This window comes from Oryctolagus cuniculus, chromosome 18 (genome assembly GCF_051225735.1).
Source record: "Oryctolagus cuniculus isolate XC-2025 breed Fujian yellow rabbit chromosome 18, ASM5122573v1, whole genome shotgun sequence".
NCBI lineage: Eukaryota > Metazoa > Chordata > Mammalia > Lagomorpha > Leporidae > Oryctolagus > Oryctolagus cuniculus.
The window spans coordinates 877,931-887,476 of NC_142884.1; the positions used below are offsets into that span (position 1 = coordinate 877,931).

Here is a 9,546-nt window from a genome sequence, read left to right on the forward strand (position 1 = left end):
GTTGGGAGTTGATAATTTCTTTTCTTTTCTTTTTTTTTTTTTTTTTTACAGAGGATCAGTTTAGTATGCTTTAAGTAAAGATTTCAACAGTTTGCACCCCCATAGAAACACAAAGTGAAATATATAGTTTGAGTACTTGTTATAGCATTAAATCTCAATGCACAGCACATTAAGGACAGCGATCCTACATGAGGAGTAAGTGCACAGTGACTCCTGTTGTTGACTTTACCAATTGACACTCCTGTCTATGGCATCAGTAATCTCCCTATGCTCCAGTCATGAGTTTCCAAGGCTATGGAAGCCCTCTGAGTTCTCCGATTCTTATCTTGTTTAGACAAGGTCATAGTCAAAGTGGAGGTTCTCTCCTCCCTTCAGAGAAAGGTACCTCCTTCTTTGAAGACCTGTTCTTTCCACTGAGATCTCACTCACAGAGATCTTTTGCCAGAGTGTCTTGGCTTTCCATGCCTGAAATACTCTCATGGGCTTTTCATCCAGATCCGAATGCCTTTAGGGCTGATTCTGAGGACAGAGTGCTATTTAGGACATCTGCCATTCTATGAGTCTGCTGAGTATCTCACTTCCCATGTTGGATCACTCTCCCCTTTATTTATTCTATCGGTTAGTGTTAGCAGGTACTAGACTTGTTTATGTGCTCCCTTTGACTCTTAGTCCTTTCATTATGATCAATTGTGAACTGAAATTGATCACTTGGAATAGTGAGATGGCATTGGTACATGCCACCTTGATGGGATTAAATTGGAGTCCCCTGGTATGTTTCTAACTCTACCATTTTGGGCAAGTCAGCTTGAGCATGTCCCAAATTATACCTCTCTTCCCTCTCTTATTCCTACTCTTATGTTTAACAAGGATCACATTTCAGTTAATTTTCAACACTTAAGAATAACTGTGTATTAATTACAGAATTAAAGCAATCATATTAAGTAGAACAGACAAAAAAACTACTAAGAGGGATAATGTATTAAGTTGTTCATTAACAGTCAGGGCTATGCTGATCAAGTCACCGTTTCCCATAGTGTCCATTCCACTTCAACAGGTTTCCTTTTTGGTGTTCAGTCAGTTGTCACAAATCAGGGAGAACATATGGTATTTGCCCCTTTGGGACTGGCTTATTTCACTCAGCATGATGTGTTCCAGATTCCTCCATTTTGTTGCAAATGACTGGATTTCGTTGTTTCTTACTGCGGTATAGTAATCTAAAGAGTACATATCCCATAATTTCTTTATCCAGTCTACCGTTGATGGGCATTTAGGTTGGTTCCAGGTCTTAGCTATTGTGAATTGAGCTGCAATAAACATCAGGCTGCAGACCGCTTTTTTGTTTGCCAATTTAATTTCCTTTGGGTAAATTCCAAGGAGTGGGATGGCTGGGTCAAACGGTAGGGTTATCTTCAGGTTTCTGAGGGATCTCCAGACTGACTTTCATAGTGGTGTGACCAGTTTGCATTCCCACCAACAGTGGGTTAGTGCCCCTTTTTCCCCACATCCTCGCCAGCATCTGTTGTTGGTAGGTTTCTGAATGTGCGCCATTCTAACCGGGGTGAGGTGGAACCTCATTGTGGTTTTGATTTGCATTTCCCTGATTGCTAATGACCTTGAACATTTTTTCATGTGCCTGTTGTCCATTTGGATTTCCTCTTTTGAAAAATGTATATTGAGGTCCTTGGCCCATCTCTTAAGTGGGTTGTTGGTTTTGTTTTTGTGGAGTTTCTTGATCTCTTTGTAGATTCTGGTTATTAACCCTTTATCTGTTGCATAGTTTGCAAATATTTTTTCCCATTCTGTCGGTTGTCTCTTCACTCTCCTGACTGTTTCTTTTGCAGTACAGAAACTTCTCAATTTGATGCAATCCCAATAGTTGATTTTGGCTTTGACTGCCTGTGCCTCCCGGGTCTTTTCCAGAAACTCTTTGCCTGTGCCAATATCTTGAAGGGTTTCTCCAATGTTCTCTAGTAACTTGATGGTGTCAGGTCGTAGATTTAGGTCTTTAATCCATGTTGAGTGGATTTGTGTGTAAGGTGTAAGGTAGGGGTCTTGCTTCATGATTCTGCACATGGAAATCCAATTTTCCCAGCACCATTTATTGAATAGACTGTCCTTGCTCCAGGAATTAGTTTTAGATCCTTGATCAAATATAAGTTGGCTGTAGATGTTTGGATTGATTTCTGGTGTTTCAATTCTGTTCCATTGGTCTATCCATCTGTTTCTGTACCAGTACCATGCTGTTTTGATTACAACTGCCCTGTAGTATGTCCTGAAATCTGGTATTGTGATGCCTCCGGCTTTGTTTTTGTTGTACAAGATTGCTTTAGCTATTCGAGGTCTCTTGTGCTTCCATATAAATTTCAGCACCATTTTTTCCAGATCTGAGAAGAAGGTCTTCGGTATCTTGATTGGTATTGCATTGAATCTATAAATTGCTTTTGGGAGAATGGACATTTTGATGATGTTGATTCTTCCAATCCATGAGCATGGAAGATTTTTCCATTTCTTGGTATCCTCTTCTAATTCTTTCTTTAAGGTTTTGTAATTTTCATCGTAGAGATCTTTAACGTCCTTGGTTGTTTATTCCAAGGTATTTGTTTGTTTTTGTAGCTATTGTGAATGGGATTGATCTTAGAAGTTCTTCCTCAGCCATGGCATTGTCTGTGTATACAAAGGCTGTTGATTTTTGTGTATTGATTTTATACCCTGCTACTTTGCCAAACTCTTCTATGAGTTCCAATAGTCTCTTTGTAGAGTTCTTTGGGTCCCCTAAATAAAGAATCATGTCATCTGCAAAGAGGGATAGTTTGAGTTCTTCCTTCCCAATTTGTATCCCTTTAATTTCTTTTTCTTGCCTAATAGCTCTGGCTAGAACCTCCAGAACTATATTGAATAGCAGTGGTGAGAGTGGGCATCCCTGTCTGGTACCGGATCTCAGTGGAAATGCTTCCAACTTTTCCCCATTCAATAGGATGTTGGCTGTGGGTTTTTCATAGATTGCTTTGATTGTATTGAGGAATGTTCCTTCCAAACACAGTTTGCTTAGAGTTTTCATCATGAACGGGTGTTGTATTTTATCAAATGATTTCTTGGCATCTATTGAGATAATCATATGGTTTTTCTTCTGCAGTCTGTTAATGTGGTGTATCATATTGATTGTCTTGCGCACATTAAACCATCCCTGCATACCAGGGATAAATCCCACTTGGTCTGGGTGGATGATCTTTCTGATGTGTTGTTGCATTCTATTGGCGAGAATTTTATTGAGGATTTTTGCATCTATGTTCATCAGGGATATTGGTCTGTAATTCTCATTCAGTGCTGCATCTTTTTCCAGCTTAGGAATTAAGGTGATGCTGGCTTCATAGAAAGAATTTGGGAGGATTCCCTCTTCTTCGATTGTTCTGAATAGTTTGAGAAGAATTGCAGTTAGTTCTTCTTTAAATGTCTGGTAGAATTCAGCAGTGAATCCATCTGGTCCTGGGCTTTTCTTTGTTGGGAGGGCCTTTATTACTGTTTCAATTTCTGTCTCAGTTATGGGTCTGTTTAGGTTTTCGATGTCTTCCTGGTTCAATTTAGGTATGTTGCATGTGTCCAGGAATGTATCCATTTCTGATAGGTTTCCCTGTTTGCTGGCATACAAGTCCTTGTAGTAATTTCTAATGATTCTTTTTATTTCTGTGGTGTCTGTTGTTACGTTTCCTTTTTCATCTCTGATTTTATTGATTTGGGTCTTTTCTCTTCTTTTTTTAGTTAGTTGGGCCAATGGGGTGTCAATTTTGTTTATTTTTTCAAAAAACCAGCTCCTCGTTTGGCTGATTTTTTGTAATGTTTTTCTTGATTCAATCCTGTTGATTTCTTCTCTGATTTTAATTATTTCTCTTCTCCTACTAGATTTGGGTCTGGTTTGCTGTAGGTTTTCTAGATCCTTGAGGTGATTTGAAAGCTCTTCTATTTGGTGCCTTTCCAATTTCTTGATGTAGGCACCTATTGATATAAACTTCCCTCTTAACACTGCTTTTGCTGCATCCCATAAGTTTTGGTATGTTGTGCTGTTATCCTCATTTACTTCCAGAAAGTTTTTGATTTCTCTTTTGATTTCTTCTATGACCCATTGTTCATTCAGGAGCATGTTGTTCAATCTCCATGTGTTTGCATATGCTCTAGGGATTCCTGAGTTGCTAATTTCCAACTTCATTCCTTTATGGTCTGAGCAGCTGCATGGTATGATTCTAATTCTTTTGAATTTGCTGAGACTTGCTTTATGGCCTAGTATGTGGTCAATCCTAGAGAAGGTTCCATGTACTGCTGAGAAGAATGTAAAATCTTTAGCTGTAGGATTGAAAGTTCTGTATATATCTGTTAGATCCATTTGGGCTATAGTGTCATTTAAATCTACTGTATCCTTGTTGATCTTCTGTCCTATTGATCTGTCTATTTCTCAGAGTGGAGTATTGAAGTCCCCCAGTTCTATTGTATTGGGGTCTAAGTCTCCCTTTAAGTCCGTTAACAAATCTTTTAGAGAAACCGGTGCCCTGTGGTTAGGTGCATATACATTGATAATTGTTATATCTTCCTGTTGAATTGATCCCTTAATCATTATGTAGTGTCCCTCTTTGTCTCTCTTAACAGTTTTTGTAGTAAAGTTTATGGTGTCTGATATTAAGATGGCTACGCCTGCTCTTTTTTCATTTCTGTTGGCATGGTATATCTTTTTCCAGCCTTTCACTTTCAGTCTGCATGCCTCTTTTTGGAAAGATGTGTTTCTTGTAAGCAGCAAATAGATGGGTTTTGTTCCTTAACCCAATCAGCCAATCGGTGTCTTTTAACTGGACAGTTCAGGCCATTCACGTTCAATGTGACTAATGATAAGTGGTAACTTTGCCCTGCCATTTGCCAAAGATAAGTTCTAATATATGCTTTGAATTCCCTGTGATCTTTTGCTGTGAGCTTTCCTTCCTTGGTTTCCTTCCTTTACCTTCTTTCATATTGATGACCGTGTTTCTTTGTTTCTGTGTGTAACACATCTTTAAGCATCTTTTGCAGGGCTGGACGAGTGGCAACAAATTCTTTCAATTTCTGTTTGTTATGAAAAGTCTTTATTTCACTTTCATTCACAAATGATAGCTTTGCAGGATATAATATTCTGGGCTGGCAGTTGTTCTCTCTTAGTACCTGGGCTATATCTCGCCATTCCCTCCTAGCTTGTAGGGTTTCTGATGAGAAGTCAGCTGTGAGTCTGATTGGAGATCCTCTGAGAGTAATCTGACATTTCTCTGTTTCACATTTTAGGATCTTTATGTTTCACTGTGGAGAGTTTAATTACCACGTGTCGTGGTGAGGATCTCTTTTGGTCGTGTTTATTAGGGGTTCTGTGTGCTTCCTGTACTAGGATTTCTCTGTCCTTCTCCAAACCTGGGAAATTTTCTGCTAATATCTCACTAAAAAGGCCTTCTAATCCTTTCTCCCTCTCCATGCCTTCAGGAACTCCTAGAACCCGAATGTTGGGTTTTTTAATAGTATCCTGAAGATTCCCGACAATATGTTTTAGATTTCTAATTTCCTCTTCTTTTCTTTGGTTTGACTGTATCCTTTCCTGTTCTCTGTCTTCTAAGTCCGATATTCTCTCTTCTGCTTCTCCCATTCTGTTTGTAAGGCTCTCTATTGTGTTTTTCATTTGATCTATTGAATTCTTCACTTCAGTCACTATCCCAGTTTCCTGTTGTACTAGTTGTTTCGTTTCATTTTGATTCCTCCTTAATATTCCATTTTCACAAGAGAGATTTTCTATCTTGTCCATTAAGGATTTCTGTAGTTCAAGAATTTGTTTTTGAGAACTTCTTAATGTTCTTATCAATTTTTTGAGATCTGCTTCTTGCATTTCTTCTATGTCATCATCCTCATAATCTTGAATTGGGGTGTCTTTTTCATTTGAGGGCGTCATGGTGACTTCCTTGTTTTTATTAACTCGGTTTTTGCATTTGTTATTTGGCATATTGGAGATATTTGGTTTCTTCACTGTGGTGCTTTTTCTTGTTATACTATGACTCTAGATTAAGTGGACTCTCTGTTTTTGATGGAGCCTTAGGGCTTGAGATGGGTGTGGCCTGAGAGCTCTGTTTGGTGTGCCAAAGGTGACACTCCCAGGTTAGGCGTGGTAAACCTCTCTCTCTCTCTCTCTCTCTTTTTTTTTGATTCAAAAGGGAAGTTATTCTGCACAGCTGAACGAAGTTGGAGGTAGTTAGCAGGCAAATGATATACCCGCAGGAGCCAGAGATCGGAAGCTCTTTCCCAAGGACCACACAGGGAATCTGTTCGGCCCTCAGAGTGGGCTCAAATTCTCCTTCAGTCTCCCACTGGGTTGTCAAAGTTACGGAATTGTAGCGTCTCTGGAGAGTGCTCACGTGAATTCCATGAGTTCTCTCCCCCACCGTCTCTTTTTTCACAGTCTCAGTTCATTAGCACCACAAATTTACTAGGTCCTAATCTCCTGTTAATTCGCCCCGCCCAGAGTCAGGTTTTTCTGCTAGGCTCAGGGCCGGTGCAGACCTGAGGTCGCTCTGCTTATGACGTATGTCCAAGATGGCGCCTGCTCTTTGTCTTGCTCGCCCTTGAGAGGTGAGCGGAGAGAGAGAAATCCGTGTCCGTACCAGTCACCTTTGTTTTTCCTCTCTCTCTCTTCCAGTTAGCTTGGTGAAGTTCCCCACCCAGGGGTCGTTCCCTCTAGTCTCCTCTCTCCGCTTGCCTGCCGGTGTCTTGGGTTATTGAGGTTCGGCTCACCTCGCGTTCCAGCGCTGGTGTGTTGAGTCTGCTGCTGGTGTCCCGAACTGTGGGCTCCCACGCTCTCCACGCAGGTTCGCTCCCCTTCCAGTGCCGATGTGTGGACTCAGAGCTCTGGACGTCCCAAGTCTCCCCGCTGTTGTCTGTGTGGCACGCACTCCCCTTCCAGCACTGGCACGCAGACCCTGCAGCTTGCGCAGCTCGGTCCCGCGGCTCAGTCACGCGGCTTGGTCCCGCGGCTCGGCTTCCGTGTGGTGGGCGACCTTGTTCTCCCAGTAGGTCCTCCGATTCACGGCCACTGGATCCAGAAGAGTTTCCTCTGCAATATTTTCCTGGTTCTTTTTTCTGAGGCTACCGTAACTCCCCTTTTATTAAACTAAATTTTCCCGGACTATCGGTGCACACCCTCACTATTCCGCCATCTTGGCTCCGCCCCCTTTTTTTTGACTCTTTCTAATATTTTTTTAAGTTATTTTAATACTTTAGATCGCCCTTTTCTTTTTTTTTAACTTTTATTTAATGAATATAAATTTCCAAAGTACAGCTTATGGATTACAATGGCTTCCCCCACATACTGTCCCTCCCACCCACCACCCTCCCCTTTCCCACTCCCTCTCCCCTTCCATTCACATCAAGATTCATTTTCAATTATCTTAATATACAGAAGATCAGCTTAGTATACATTAAGTAAGGATTTCAACAGTTTGCTCCCACACAGAAACATAAAGTGAAAAATAATAGATGACTTTTTTTAAATGATGATGAAATCAGATCAGACCTATTGTCATGTTTAATCCCAGTGAGAGTCAAGTTGGGAGTTGATAATTTCTTTTCTTTCTCTCTTTTTTTTTTTTTACAGAGGATCATTTAGTATGCATTAAGTAAAGATTTCAACAGTTTGCACCCCCATAGAAACACAAAGTGAAATATATTGTTTGAGTACTCGTTATAGCATTAAATCTCAATACGCAGCACATTAAGGACAGAGATCCTACATGAGGAGTAAGTGCACAGTGACTCCTGTTGTTGACTTTACCAATTGACACTCCTGTCTATGGCATCAGTAGTCTCCCTATGCTCCAGTCATGAGTTTCCAAGGCTATGGAAGCCCTCTGAGTTCTCCGATTCTTATCTTGTTTAGACAAGGTCATAGTCAAAGTGGAGGTTCTCTCCTCCCTTCAGAGAAAGGTACCTCCTTCTTTGAAGACCTGTTCTTTCCACTGAGATCTCACTCACAGAGATCTCTTGCCAGAGTGTCTTGGCTTTCCATGCCTGAAATACTCTCATGGGCTTTTCATCCAGATCCGAATGCCTTTAGGGCTGATTCTGAGGCCAGAGTGCTATTTAGGACATCTGCCATTTTATGAGTCTGCTGAGTATCTCACTTCCCATGTTGGATCACTCTCCCCTTTATTTATTCCATCGGTTAGTGTTAGCAGGTACTAGACTTGTTTATGTGCTCCCTTTGACTCCAAGTCCTTGGTTTTCTTCCACTGCTTTCCCAGGCCATAGCAGAGAGCTGGATCGGAAGTGGAGCAGCCAGGACTCTAACTGGTGCCCATATGGGTGCAGGTACTGCAGGCAGCTTTACCTATTGTGCCACAGCACTGACCCTCTAGCTTTTTCATGCTCTGACCCACTTATAGAGATCACTGATCTTTGTGCCATGGGTATACCACAGCCTAGAGACACGGGGGTCTCTACTGATGAGCACAAAAGGGCTAACACAGGGGAAAGATGAACCCATAAGGGCAGAGGTATTCACCAGCCACCAGCTGGGTTTATCAAAGAGGCACATATAGAAAGTAAAGAAGGAAGACAGTGCATAAAAACAGAAAAATGTGCTCACTAGGATCAGGATGCTGTGGGTGGCTCTTGTCTCCGGGGAGCATTTGGGAGAGAGGCTTTTGCTGTGAATGTGTAGGACCTTCTGCTTATGTCTGTACAAAATGAACAACATGCAGCCACTGGCCCAAATCATTAACACCAAATACAAGACGTCAGTGAAGGAAAACATCATGGAATACAATAAGGATATATTTCTGTCAATAATTACGCCAGAGCAGAACCCTAAGTCTTTTTTCTCTGTGTGGTTGCTGCTCTCCCTCATTGCTGTAATATACATAGGAACAATACTATTCACCAACAGGTGAAGGGTCCAGCAGAGCAGAATGGAAAGTCGAATGGATTTGAGGGCTTTGACCTTGAGCTCCATCCACTGGGGGCTGCTAAGGCTGATTGTGATGGCCTGGAAGCCACTCAGGAGAGAAGTTGCACTCAGAGATGCCCCTCTGGCCACTCTATGAACATAGAAAACTAGTTTGCATCCAAAATCGTCCATGAAATATTTCAGCCCAAAAGCTGCCATGGTCTGAGGAATGCCTCTCGAGAGCAGCACCAAGCAGTTGGCTACAATTAGGTTATGGAGAATCAAATCCATGTGCTTTATCCCTCATCCAGTGCAGGAAAGGAAGCCATAGCAGAGAAGGAGCAGGATGTTTCCTAGGAATCCGACTCCTGTCTGAGAGACAAAGATGATTCCCATGGTCAGAGCCCTGGATGGCATGCAGTCACAAGGGCTGTAGTTCACGCAAAGCCAGTGAGTCCTGGAAAGAAATGGAGCTAATGTATTTCATCAAGGAAGCTTAAGTTCATTTCTTACTTCTACCCATTTTTTTTCGCACTCAGTAATGCCTTCTAGAAGAATACATTCTTTGTATTTTCTTGAGAGGCATTGGATGCTGGCTGAGTATATCTTCTCGC

General features: G+C 41.5%; 1 pseudogene; it reads right to left on the reverse strand.

Moving 5' to 3' along the window:
- Window positions 1–8,407: 8,407 nt before the first annotated feature.
- LOC138846753 (vomeronasal type-1 receptor 4-like) lies at window positions 8,408–9,349 on the reverse strand (annotated as a pseudogene).
- Between the last annotated feature and the right edge of the window lie 197 nt (window positions 9,350–9,546).